Source organism: Rana temporaria, chromosome 1, assembly GCF_905171775.1.
Source record: "Rana temporaria chromosome 1, aRanTem1.1, whole genome shotgun sequence".
NCBI classification, from domain to species: Eukaryota; Metazoa; Chordata; class Amphibia; order Anura; family Ranidae; genus Rana; species Rana temporaria.
In genome coordinates this window covers 510954946-510968181 of record NC_053489.1, presented here as the reverse complement: position 1 = coordinate 510968181, position 13236 = coordinate 510954946, and positions in this window count along the sequence as shown.

Here is a 13236-nt window from a genome sequence, read left to right as displayed (position 1 = left end):
GACGCGCTTCATTTAAATGAATCACGCCCCCTACCCGCCCAATTTGAAATACGCGCCGAGAAACACACTACGCCGCCGTAACTTATGGCGCAAAATCTTCCTGGATTCTAAATTCCGCCAGGTAAGATACGACGGCGTAGCGTATCTCTGATACGCTGCGCCAGGGTAAAGCTCTGTGAATCTGGCCCTATGTGTGCAAATAACCCTGTTAGACTTGCCTATAATGGTATTTCCATGAATCTTCCAGGACAGCTACTTGAGAGATGATTGGCTCCACCCCCTACAGGAAACACAAATCAGATACAATTTAAAAGGCCCCTCCCTTTCCTCTGACCCTCAGTTGTTTGAAAGTCAAGTAAACCTCCACGAATGTGTACCAGGCAGAGGAATAACAGAATCTTACTAAAACACCACCACCAGGTTGAATAAGGAGACCAGTGAATAAAGAATAGGGTGGGAATATAGACGCTGTCCTGAAGATCCTGCGTTACCAGGAACACTTCTGGTAGCAAGATTTTTCTGACTGAGTAAATGCTTTTCATCCAAACTCGTCTGTAAACTAAGTATGTGTTCTAGTCTTTTTTCATTTGTTTACCAAAAAATTCTAACCCAGTGGGGATTAAATACCACCAAAAGAAAGTTCTATGTGTGCAAAAAAAATGATACAAATTTTGTTTGGGTACAGTGTTGCATGACTGTGCAATTGTTATTCAACATGTGACAGCGCCGAAAGCTAGAAATTGGCCTGGGCAGGAAGGGGATAAAAGTGCCCAGTCGGCAAGTGGTTAAGCTGAAGAGCAGGGATGCTTGAAACTGTACAGTCGCTACATTGCTTGTAACTATGAAAACTCTACTTTGAAGGAAAGTACTTTGCAGATTGTATCCTTTTTTGGTGGTGGAGCCCACTATTGATACTGTTGATCTCCACTTGTTGGACTTGGATACTAGAGTGACTCACTCTATAACTATATATACAGGTGCATCTCATAAGATTAGAATATCCTCAAAAAGTTCATTTATTTCACTAATTGAACACACAAAGTGATATATTTCAAGCATTTATTTATTTTAATTTTGATGATTATGGCTTACAGCTAGTGAAAACCCGAAATTCAGTATGTCAGAAAAATAAAATATTACATAAGACCAATAAAAAAAAGGTTTTTAATACGTAAATGTTGGTTTACTGAAAAGTATGTCCATGTACAGTATAGTATGCACTCAATAGTTGGTTGGGGCTCCTTTTGCATGAATTACTGCATCAACGTGGCATGGCATGCAGGCAATCAGCCTGTGGTACTGCTGAGGTGTTATGGAAGCCCAGATTTACAGGTATTTGATATTGGGTTTCAACTCATCTGCATTGTTAGGTCTGGCGTCTCTCAAAAAAGGATTTTTAATGCAGAAATGTTGGCTTACTGAAAAGTAAGCCAAAATTTCTGTATTAAATATACTTTAATGCATTTTTTTGCACACATACACTATATAATACCAACTTTTTTTTTATGAATACTTTTTCAAAGCACTGTAGTTAAGGCCTTGTAGATGTGAGTCTCCTTTGGCAAATTTAAGCTCAAGAAAATCACTTAGTTGGAATAGTACTTTGTTGTGCTCAACCAATAGATAGATAGGTAGATCACTTATAGGTAGATTCAGAAAGAGTTAGGCCGGCTTATCAGTAGATAAGCCGACCTAACTCAGAATCTACGCCGACCTATGTTTAAGCGTATGCTCAAACAGAGATACGCTTAAACATATCTTGCGCCATCCTATCTTAGATTGCAATATTTCGGATGGCCGCTAGGTGGCGCTTCCATTGCGGTCGGCGTAGAATATGTAAATGAGTTGATACGCCGATTTACGAACATACGCCTGGCCGCCGCAGTAGATTTACGCCGTTTCCGTAAGGCATTATCAGGCCTAAAGTTATTCCATCTTTTAGGTGGAATAGCAATGTTAAAGTATGGCCGCCGTTCCCGCCGCGAGATTCGAAATTTTTACGTCGTTTGCGTAAGTCGTCCGCGAATAGCGATTTACGTTGTTTACGTCCACGTCTAAATCAATAGACCCGTGCGGCGTACTTAGCCGCAATGCACACTGGGAAATGTAGGCGCCCGGCGCATGCGCAGTAACAAAAAAACTTCAAAAACGTAAGGTCAAGCCTGATTAGCATTAAACACGCCCCCCTTCCACACATTTGAATTCGGCACACTTACGCCCGCCCGCTTTAGGCTACGCCGCCGTATATTAGCAGGTAAGTACATTGAGAATCATGGCCCAGATTCACGTAGAGCGGCGCATATTTAGTTTGTCGCAACGCATGTCATTTACGTTACGGCGGCTGAATTTTGTGTGGCGTAAGTGCCCTATCCACAGAGTATTTGCGCCCAAATTTGCGCCAGCGTAACGTAAATTCCGAGGCGTAAGGCGGGTTAATTGAAAGTGGGAAGGAAGTGGGCGTGCTCCATTGAAATGAGCCGTGACCCCATGCAAATGAAGGGCCGGCCGTACTGCGCATGCGCGCATGAATATGCACCGCTCAGAACTCGGCCCGGCACAATCAGTGAGATAGGAAATAGGCCAAGCATACTTAGTGAGATACGCCCTCATTTTTGCCATAATTTTTACTAAACTAAACTTGAGGGGAGCGTACAACTTGATACGCATCAAAGAGGGACATGAGTGCAAAACGGCATTTCGTACCTGTTATGGTCACTACGAATACTTGGTCATGCCCTTCGGGCTATGCAACGCGCCCGCCACGTTCCAACATTTCGTCAATGACGTATTCAGAGATTTTTTGGACATTTTCGTTATCGTTTATTTGGACGACATACTGATTTTCTCCCGTTCCTTAGAAGAGCATCGAGGACATGTCTGTAAAGTTCTGGATCGTCTCCGCCAGCACAGTTTGTATGCGAAAGCAGAAAAATGCGAGTTTGAGCAGCAAACTATCCAATTTCTAGGCTTAGTAATTTCTCCAACAGGGATTGAGATGGATCAAAAGAAAGTATCTGCAATCTTAGACTGGCCCACATCCTTGGATAAGAAAGGGGTTCAACGTTTTATAGGGTTTGCCAACTTCTATAGAAAATGTATTAGAGGTTTTCCTGCCATTGTGGCCCCCATCACACAACTCACAAAACAGAACCTCCGTTTTCACTGGAACCCTGAAGCTCAGAAGGCCTTTGACACCCTAAAAAGACTCTTTACGTCAGCTCCAATCCTCCGACACCCCAATCCAGCGTTAACTTTTCTCCTCGAGGTGGATGCCTCCGAAGTTGCAGTAGGAGCCGTTCTCTCTCAACGTTTAGGGGACAAGGATTTAATCTGTTATGATCCGGCTTGTCTCTGCTATTCCAGTATACCTGAACTATTTTGTGCCGCTGTAGTTGCAGCTCTCGTGCGGGTCGCTGACCCATCCTCTACTTCAGCATTCCTGCATCTTCTCTTCAGAGGTATTCGTCTACCTGCATCTACTCATCACCACCCGGCACTCCTACCCCTCTGTGCTCCGAGTCCGCTGTCTCATATCCAGTGGCTCGTGAACCAGAGCCGTAAGAGAGGCTACCCTGCATCAGACTCTGGTAACCACATACGTAACAGTCGGTGTCCTAACTGTTGTCAATGAAAGCGTTGACATCAATGTCAACATTCAGTCCGTACGGGGTGTATGTGCGTACACGGTGTATCCAGGCCATTTCAAGCCTGGATAACTCCCTTACAGGGAAACTTCCTCTCCAATGGGCATCAAATTTATCAATGCCCAGAAAAAGAGTTCCCTCTGGGTTCCGATTGTGATGTAGATCATAGTGGTGTGACACTGAATGTTGTGGGAAACCTGATCTTATATTGGCTACATGTTCTCCTAATCTCACCTACATCGAACGTTTAGTCCGGCCTATATATTGTAGCCCACAAGGGCACTGTAGCAAATATACTATGCCGGTCGAACTGCAGGTGATAAAAGGTTCTATCGAGTGTTCCCTAGATGTACTAGTTGAGAGGAATTTCACAGTTTTTTTGTTTTAATTTTATTCAATGTGCAGATTTGACACCTGCGACACTGATGGTAACTCACAATACCTCTGAAAAAAAGAAACCTTCTTAGTGGGAGGGTCCACAACATTTGGCGCAATTTTGTCTCTTAACGAGGGGACACCTCTAAAAATAACCTGAGGGTTTGTGGGAAGAAAGGTTTTGATAATCCTATCGTTGCCCAACAGGTGCCAATGCTTTTTGATTATCTTTTTTATAAGGTAATGTTGTGTGGAATAAGTGGTTACGAATGGTACAATAGGACCCACCTGGCGTGTTTTAGGTGTGGGGTCCAAAAGGTGTGAGCGTTCAATCACTGCCACTTCACTCCTTATGGTCTCCAATTTGTTGGGCTCATAACCCTTCTCTATCAATCTCGTCTTAAGAGTTTCTGATTGAGATTGATAGTCCTCAAGCGAGGTAGAGTTTCTCCTCATTCTTATAAATTGACTCTTGGGGACTGAGTTAAGCCAATTTTGATGATGGAAGCTCCCTACTGGAATGAATGAGTTTCTGTCAGTTTTCTTGAAGTATGTTTTTGTTTTGAAACTACCCTCCTCTTTTTTGATAGTGAGATCAAGGAAATTTATCGTTTCCCTATCAGACTCATGTACGAGACGGATCCCTCTATCATTATTGTTTAGAAAAACAATATAGTCATCCAATTGGAGCTTGGTGCCATTCCATAGGAGGAGGATGTCGTCAATATACCTCGCCCACAACATGATATGTGGGTTACGGTCAGTATAGACGACATCCTCCTCCCACTTGGCCATAAATAAGTTAGCCAAGCTCGGCGCGTATTTTGCACCCATGGCGACACCTTTAGTTTGGCGGTAAAAGTTGTGGTTGAACCAGAAGTAGTTGTGTCCTGCGGCATACTCCAATAGTTCAATAAGGTATTCTTTCTGTACTTGAGGAACCTCCGATAATACATCCAGATAATGCTTGACAGCTGCTATACCCAATTGGTGTGGAATAATGGTATAAAGCGAACTTACGTCAGCTGTTACCAACCATGTATCTTCACCAGGTTGAATCTGGAAAGCATATTGATGACCTGCTTGGTATCTTTCAGATACGAGGGCATTTTCTGGACCAGAGGTTGAAGGAAAGTAAGACTCTTGTGGATCTTAGGAAGGCAATAAAGAATTGGTAGTCTAGGTGCCCTAGGGATCAGAAACTGTTGTTCTTTCTCATTCAATATGCCTAGATCGGAGCCTATTTTGACCAATATTTCCAACTCACTCTGATATTGGTTGACTGGATTACCCCTGAGGAGTGCATAGGTGTCATGATCTTCTACCAATTTCTTGGTTTCGTTGATATACATCGAGCGATCCATGACAACTATGCCACCCCCCTTATCCGCAGGGCGTATCACCAATTGGTTATTAGTGCACAAAGAGTCCAGTCCCTTAACTAATTCCTGGTCCATTCTATGGTTGGAGACTTTTAGGGTCTCCAAATCCCTGAGTACTACATCCCTGAACACTTTAAGGGATGGGGCTAACACCCCTGGGGGATTCCAAGTGGAAGCATTTGTTAGCCCTGAATGGGTGGAAGTATATTGGACTGTTGGTCTTTCATCATTAGGAAGGCCTGCAAAGTGTCGTTCAATATTTACTTTCCGTACATAACGGTGAACGTCCATGTACGTTAAGAATTTATTTAACTTTTTTGGAGGGGTGAATTTGAGTCCCCTGTCCAACAAAGACAGTTCTGATTGTGTCAAAGTATGGGAACTAAGGTTGTAGATGCCCACATCTCCTACATCCTTGGTTTCTTTGGGTCTTGTTCGCCTCCCCCCTCTGCACCCTCTTTGTTTTCTACAGACCTTTTCACGCCTTGATTGGCCCCGGGAAAACCCCAATTATCATTCACATGAGTACCTGGTTGATCAAAAGGATAATCCCTTGAAGGGCCTAACCTGTATACTTCTTGAGCCTGATTAGCCCTCTCATAGTCTGCATAGCTAGGATTACGTGGTCGTTCCGTATCTATTAAGGGAAAAAAACGGTTCCTCCCATCGGATTCGCTGTCATCATCATATTCATCTCTGCCCCTATCTGAGTAGTGGCGGATGTTGTGATGATGTTTTTGACCCTGATTGGGACCATAATATTGACTTTCAGCACAATTTCTCCCATTACCTCTTTCCCTTCTTGGAGATTCACTATAGTGTTGGTATTGACCTTGATTATAGGCACCACTATTGCGATCAGAGTTACCCACATGTTTACCCTGGGAAGGTTTTACCCAACCTGGATTGTTTTCATGATGGTAATTATTGGGAGGGGGACCTGATGTCCTATTGGGTGGTATGTGAGAAGCCTTACTTGTTTTTTAGGTAACTTTTTCTTTTTAGGGGTCCTACCCTGATCCTTCTTGATCCAAGGGGTTTGGGGGAGAGTACCCTTCTCATTGGAGGCCTCCTCGCCCTGCATGATGGCCTTCATTCTAGAGTTTGCTTCAGTTTGTTCCTCTGCAGCCAGCTTTTTCTGCCACTCAAAAACTAAGCTTGATTGGTAGTCACTAAAGTCTCTATTATATTTTTTATTTTTCTTTATTTTTTGTTCCTTTTCTTCTCTATCTAAGGTTTTTAGGAGATTGGCGGATCTATCCTTATATTCATCGCTCTCCTTGTGGGGTAACATAGTTTCTTTCAATGATTTAATTTCACTATCCAGTTTAGTCAACTTCGTGTTCTTTCTGGAGACTAGAAATTTCAAAAAGTTAACCCCTGCCTCGTTAAAGTAGCGAAACCATTCCTGGAGTTCTAGGTCTCCTTTCTGGGGACTCATCTGCCATCTAAGGCTTCTAGGTACCATATTTAACTTAATATAGGTATCTAGGAAGGCCACATCCCACTGTGTGTGTACCTCTGCAATGGTGAGATTTTTGAGTTTGATGAACAGACCACTCAAATCCCCCTCTTTATACATCTGGAAAACTCCATCAGTATTAACACTCTTGGATGCTCGATACTCAAATACATCCATTGTCCGTTAGGTTTGTGAGTGTAAATATAATTGTGTGAAACAATTTAAATAATAAATTCAATTTATAATCGTGACCCAACGCAAAAAAAATTGTATAAAATTAGTGTACGTGAAGTACAAACACTTATCTAATAAAGTGAAATGACCGCTGCTGTAAAGGGTATCTAAAATAGGAAATATGTAAGGGAATAATACAGCGCTGGTCTCAGTGATCTAGTACTGTTAATATGATGTCAACTGGTACGCTGAAAATATGTTAGCTGCAGCAGCAAAAATATGTCAGATAAACATAAAGTAAATATTAAAAGGATGTAAGCTGCGCTGCTTGTGTATAAAATAGAATTATGTGAACAAGATTGAATTGTGAATGAAGACAGCAATTACATGACATATATGCTAATTCACATAGAAATAACAACTGATGTGCTTAGTGTACATACAATACACAAAAGAATGAAAAAAGTGCAAGAAAGTAAATAAAAGTCCATATAGCTGTAATGATCACAGCTGAAACTCCTATGGAAATCCTTATGGATCACAGATGCACTCAAGACAATGTGAGAAAAAATCCAGGAAACCGTGTCAGACAGCAGCACGCAGGCAGCTCCACCTCTAGTAACAAAGCTGCTTACCGACTTCCATAGATCTATACAGATCAATAACGCATGTGGCTCTATGCCAAGCTCCCTGCTGTAACTCCTCTGATGTTCTCCTCCATATATGATATGCACTTGGTATTAATCAGCCAGGTCTCCCCGCATAGATTCAAACCCGGGAGCAAAACAAAATAGCCAACATAGAGCAGTATTGTATGGATAAACGATTTAATAGCATAAAACCAAAAATTGCACTCACATGTCCAATGATAAAAAGTAGTGTTTAAGTACTTTAAAGCCGGCCGGCTCGAATATTTCCGCCCGTCCTTCTGGATGGTCGCTGGTGTACAATGGTGACGTCAGCACGCCGCTCCTCCCTACGCCGTTTCGTCAAAGAGATGACTTCTTCCAGGGGCACGAGCGGCGTGCTGACTCGCCACTAGTTATGCAGGTTCAGCGTCCATAGGACCGCCCAGACCTGACATCCGGGAATCGTGGACGCGGATCCACCATCTTTGAAATGGGATCCTTGCCCTAATTGTATTAAGCCTTGAACAGGTTCTCTGCTGCAATTAGTGGGTCTAAAATTTAATTAAAAAAAACACAACTAACCCTGCTGGCAAATAAGGCAAAAGAGAAGAAAAAGTAAAACGGGAAGGCTAAGAAATGTAGAACTGACATGCACCACGAAACAGTAGTCTAGAACAGGGGCCCACCAGGCAATTTCCTCTGGCCCGCAGCTGGAGTCCTTAGTCCACCTGTTAGTTGTGGAACCTGTGCTGCATATTCGTCCCCAGCAATATGCAGCGCAGATCCCGCAATCCCTCCCGGCATCTCACTGTGTTGGCTGCTGGGTCCTAGCAGCCAATGAGGTGTTTTAGACCTGTTGCCACCTCCCTGCTCCTGTCTCCCGCCTCGCTGTTAACCAGTAACGAGTGTGTAATTACAGCAGGGCGGGAGTCGGGAAGTGCAGCAGGTCTGCACAGCCAGTGTGTGTAACGTCTGACGCGTTGGTAAAGTACACATGCAAGGAGGGGGGCTGATGCGAGAACAGAACTGGAGAGGAGAGAAGACCCGGCAGAGGCAGAAGAAGTCCCCAGAAGAAGAAGAGCTGGCGAGGGGAGAAGAAGTCAAAAGAGACGCCGGAGATGCCTTAATAAAATACTTTAAAACCCTGTGTACTGTGTTTTATTATTGACACTTTTTTTAGATGAATGGGTAGGAGTACGATGTACCCTATACTCATTCACATAGAGTGGGGGGTCGGATCTGGGAGCCCCTTGTTAAAGGGAGCTTCCAGATTCCGATAAGCCCCCTGCCCGCAGACCCCGACAACCAATCGGCAAAGGTTGACAGGAAGAGGCCCTTGTCCTCATCAACAAGGCAAGGTGCTTTGGGGTGGGGGCCGTAGGGCCTCCCTGCTCCAAAGCACCCACCCCCCATGTTGAGGGCATGCGGCCTGGTACGGTTAAAGAGGGGGGAGCTTGCTTGTCCCCATCCCCTTTCCTGACCTGCTGGGCTGCTTGCTCAAAGATGGGTTTGGTATGGATTTTGAGGTGGGACCATGTCAGACCAAGGGTTTTTTCATTTTTTACATGGAGTTCCCCTTCGAGATCAAGTCACATGCCAAAGTTGGATCAGTCAAGACTTTTATCCGACTTCAGTGATATTCATTTGGCTGAAGTAGGATCTAAGTCGGAACAAAGTAGTGCAGGGAGCATTTTCAAAGTCGGACCGACTTGTGTCGGACCAATTAAAGTGATTGTAAAGCTTTGTTTCTCTTTTCGTCCATGGATGGACACAGCCTTCACAAATCTTGACATATGGGTTATGTTCCTGTTCATAGGAGAGGACTAGGCAGAACATGTTACTTTAACAGAGTTGAACAGCCCCGCCCAGGGATGCGGTCCCTCCGGACATAACCCTCCTCCCTGCAGTATGCAGCCTCAGTTTTTTCTGTCTAGCAGAGGAGAAGGATGTGCCTTGAAGAATTTTTTTTTTTTTGTGATTCTTCTATCAACTGCAGGCTGGATAATATAGATCCTTGTAGTCTCCCCTGTCCAGCCATCGAGCGTGAGCAGACCTTAGCTACGCGCTGGGTCGGGGCACAACATATCCCATGGCTCCAGGGGTGGCCGGTGGGCTTTTTTGCTCCAGGGTCCACATATGACTAGGCTGTTTTGTTGTCTCACTCACAGTGGACCGGGCCGACAGCTACTCCAACTGGTTGTAGGCCTGTCAGGAAAGCATCAGCGGGTCCTCGCATGGACAGGTAAGTACAGTCCCTCCTGCCTCAGCGGGTTGGAACAGATGGGCATTCCTGGGATTAGGGAGTTCTCCTATCCTCCTTTTCCCGGCTCTCTGTTACATTTCCCTTTCTGCTCTAAAGTGCTCGCTGCGACCGGGGCGGACCTGTGGGGGACTCCGGGTCTCAGTGGGGGACTGTGGTTTGTCGGGGCCCGCTTTTTCTGGGGGATGCTCTGCCTCGGGGAAAGTCCCTACCTCGGATTTCTCATCCACATCGCGGTGATCCGCCACCATTATTAGTATGCCTGCTGTTTTCTATTACATTTTCCCATTGGCAGCCATTTTGTCGTGGCCGCGCTGTGGCGCAGGTTGATATTTCGGGCAGCCATTTTCTTGTGGTCGCGCCCTTTTTTCTCTGAGGCGTCTGGCGGCCATTTTGGTGTGGGTTTGGCCTCTAGTGTTGGCTTCCTGAATGGCGCGCAGCACAATTCTCCTCACAGATTTTCCTCACACACGCTGTGTACAGAGGGCGGGCAGCAGCGCTGAGCAGTCTCTTGCTGGGTTGGTGAGTCCCCTGGGTAACTCCCCCCGGTCAGTGCAGCAAGGAGGGTGGACTTTTCAGGTCTTGAATTGGTCCCTGAGAGCTGTCTGTGGTGTTATGGAGTCGGTGTCTGGTTCTTCCCCAAACATGCCAGAGGTGGCAGCTGGTGCCCCTGCACCTGCGGTCCCCATGGACACTTTGTCGGCAGTCCTGAAATCATTTGTTGCCAGGGTGGAAGCGGCTTGCGGGCGTAAGGGGAGTAAAAAGCGCCCCCCTCCCCCGCCATCTCCTGGGGAATGCTCTGACTCTGACCCGGGTCTGGCTGCGGCACAGGACCCCGATTCTGGGTTGTCAGAAGATGTGGACCAGGACCTTCCTTGTGAGGAAGACCCCTCGCCCGGGTTCGTGCAGGACAGGGCACTTGTCAGTGCGCTTATCAATGCTGTGAGGGACTCCCTTAAGCTGGATGGTGCAGCTGAGGCGTCCACAGAGGGGTCAGTCTCTTTTGGGTCACATAAATCAGACCGCTTTGTAAAGGGTTTTCCTTATGTATCCTTCTTTGATAAGTTCATAGATAAGGAATGGGAAAAGCCGCAGAAGTCCTTTGTGGTCCCTCAGCGCCTGGCGGTTCTTTACCCTTTTGGAAAAATGGACTTCTCCTCCGGTGGTTGACCCCCTGGTTGCTCGGTTAAATAAGGTAACCACTCTCCTTGTGGAAGGGACCCCTGATTTCAAGGACCACACTGACAGGAGGTCCGAGGCGGTGACCCTTTCCATGTTTACCATGCTGGGGTATGTGTTGCAGCTATTTTGGCTGCGACTTTGGTGTCTCAGACTCTTACTGAATGGGCAAAGATTTTGCACCAGACTGTGGAGGAGCATCAGCTCCCTCCAGAGTGTATAAGACTGGCCGACCAGTTGGTCCAGGGCCTTGTATGTGTGTAAGGTACCTGTAAAAGTTAGTGTCCGAAGTGGAAGTAGTGTGCTTGAGATCCAGGCAAAGCGTCGTCAGGCAAATAGTTCACAATCAAAATCCGGGGAAGAGTCATGCAGGCTAAGGTCATTCACGATCTGGCGGCAAGGTACAAAATCAGCAGGCTGTAGAATAGTCGGGATATCAGGCAGGAGTTCAATACAAGGAAGATCACTGAAGTCAAAACACCCAGGGAAGAAATCCAAATAAACGGGCACTGAGTGATGACCTCACTTCCTATTTAAAGGCTGTCCAGATTGAGAATTGTCCACAGCTGGCAGCAGGTGGAGCTAGAGAGTATGATGTAGTGTTGAACACAGTAAGGACATTCCCAAAGTCTAGATCTCTTCTGTAGCACAACAGGTAAGGCTATGGTTTAAGAGACCAGGAAGATCCCGGTTCGAATACAACCCGGGTCATGACAGGGCCCCCTCCCCAATGGACCCCTCCGGGGGCCTAGCGGGGCTTAGTGGGAAACGAGGTATGGAAGTCTCGTATAAGAGAAGGGGCATGCAGATCTTTGGCTGGAACCCAGGAGCGGTCTGTGACAGGATACCCCTTCCAATGAACCAGATACCGAAGGCCACGACCCTGTCTTCTGGAATCAAGAATCTTGGAGACTTCAAACTCATTTTGTCCATCAACAAGAACAGGAGGAGGTAGCTGTTGTGATCTGGAGTAGCGGTTGAAAATAGCTTTTTTGAGGAGTGAAACGTGGAACACGGGATGTATCCGGAGAGAAGAAGGTAATCTTATGCGATAGGAAACTGGTCCAACTCGAGCAATGATTCTGTAAGGACCAATGAATCGAGGGACCAATTTGGTAGAAGGTTGTTTCAGTCTCACATACTTGGTTGATAGCCAAACTCTGTCCCCCACCACATATGGAGGTATATGGCGTCTTCGTCTGTTAGAAAAAAGCCTGTACTTGCCTGCTGACTTCCGTAGTAATAAACGAATCTTCTTCCAATGTAGTAGAATATTTTTCACCCGCTGATCTGCTGCTGGTACACCAGAAGAAGGCTGAAGTAGGGGTAAAGTCTGAGGGTGATAGCCTAGGGCTGCGTAGAATGGTGTGGTATGAAGAGCACTGTGCCAACGGGAATTTAGGGCGAACTCAGCTAAAGGCAAATACTCAGACCAGTTGGAGTGTAAGGCATTGACATAATGTCGAAGGTAGGTTTCTAGGGTCTGGTTCATGCGTTCGGTTTGACCATCAGTTTGAGGGTGATGTGAGGTAGAGAGTGAGAGCGTTACTCCCAGTTTCTTGCAGAATGCTCTCCAGAATCGGGAAACGAACTGGGATCCCCGGTCTGAGATGACATTGGTAGGTATGCCATGATGTCTTACAATATGGGAAAGGAAAAGAGTGGACAGTGCTTTCGCTGTAGGTAATCCCGGAATTGGCACAAAATGAGACATTTTGGAAAAGCGATCCACTGTGACCCATATAGCAGTCATGCCCTCGGACTTGGGTAAGTCTACAATGAGGTCCATGGTCAAATGGGTCCAAGGCTGGCGAGGTGCCGGAAGTGGATGTAACAGTCCAGCAGGTAATGTGCGGGGTACTTTATTAGCAGCACAAGTTGGGCAGGCAGCCACATAGTCAGTAACATCCTTTTTCATACGAGGCCACCAGACATGACGCTGCAAGGTCTTAAGAGTGATGGTGACACCAGGATGACCGGATAACACGCCATCATGTGCCCAGAGGAGTATAGGTTTTCTGAGACTAGGGGCTACGTACAGGCGACCTGGTGGTATCTTCAAGCCCTGGGGAACACGATTCTGGGTTTCTTGTAGCTGTTGGGAAAGGGCCGTAGAGATCTGTGCGACAAT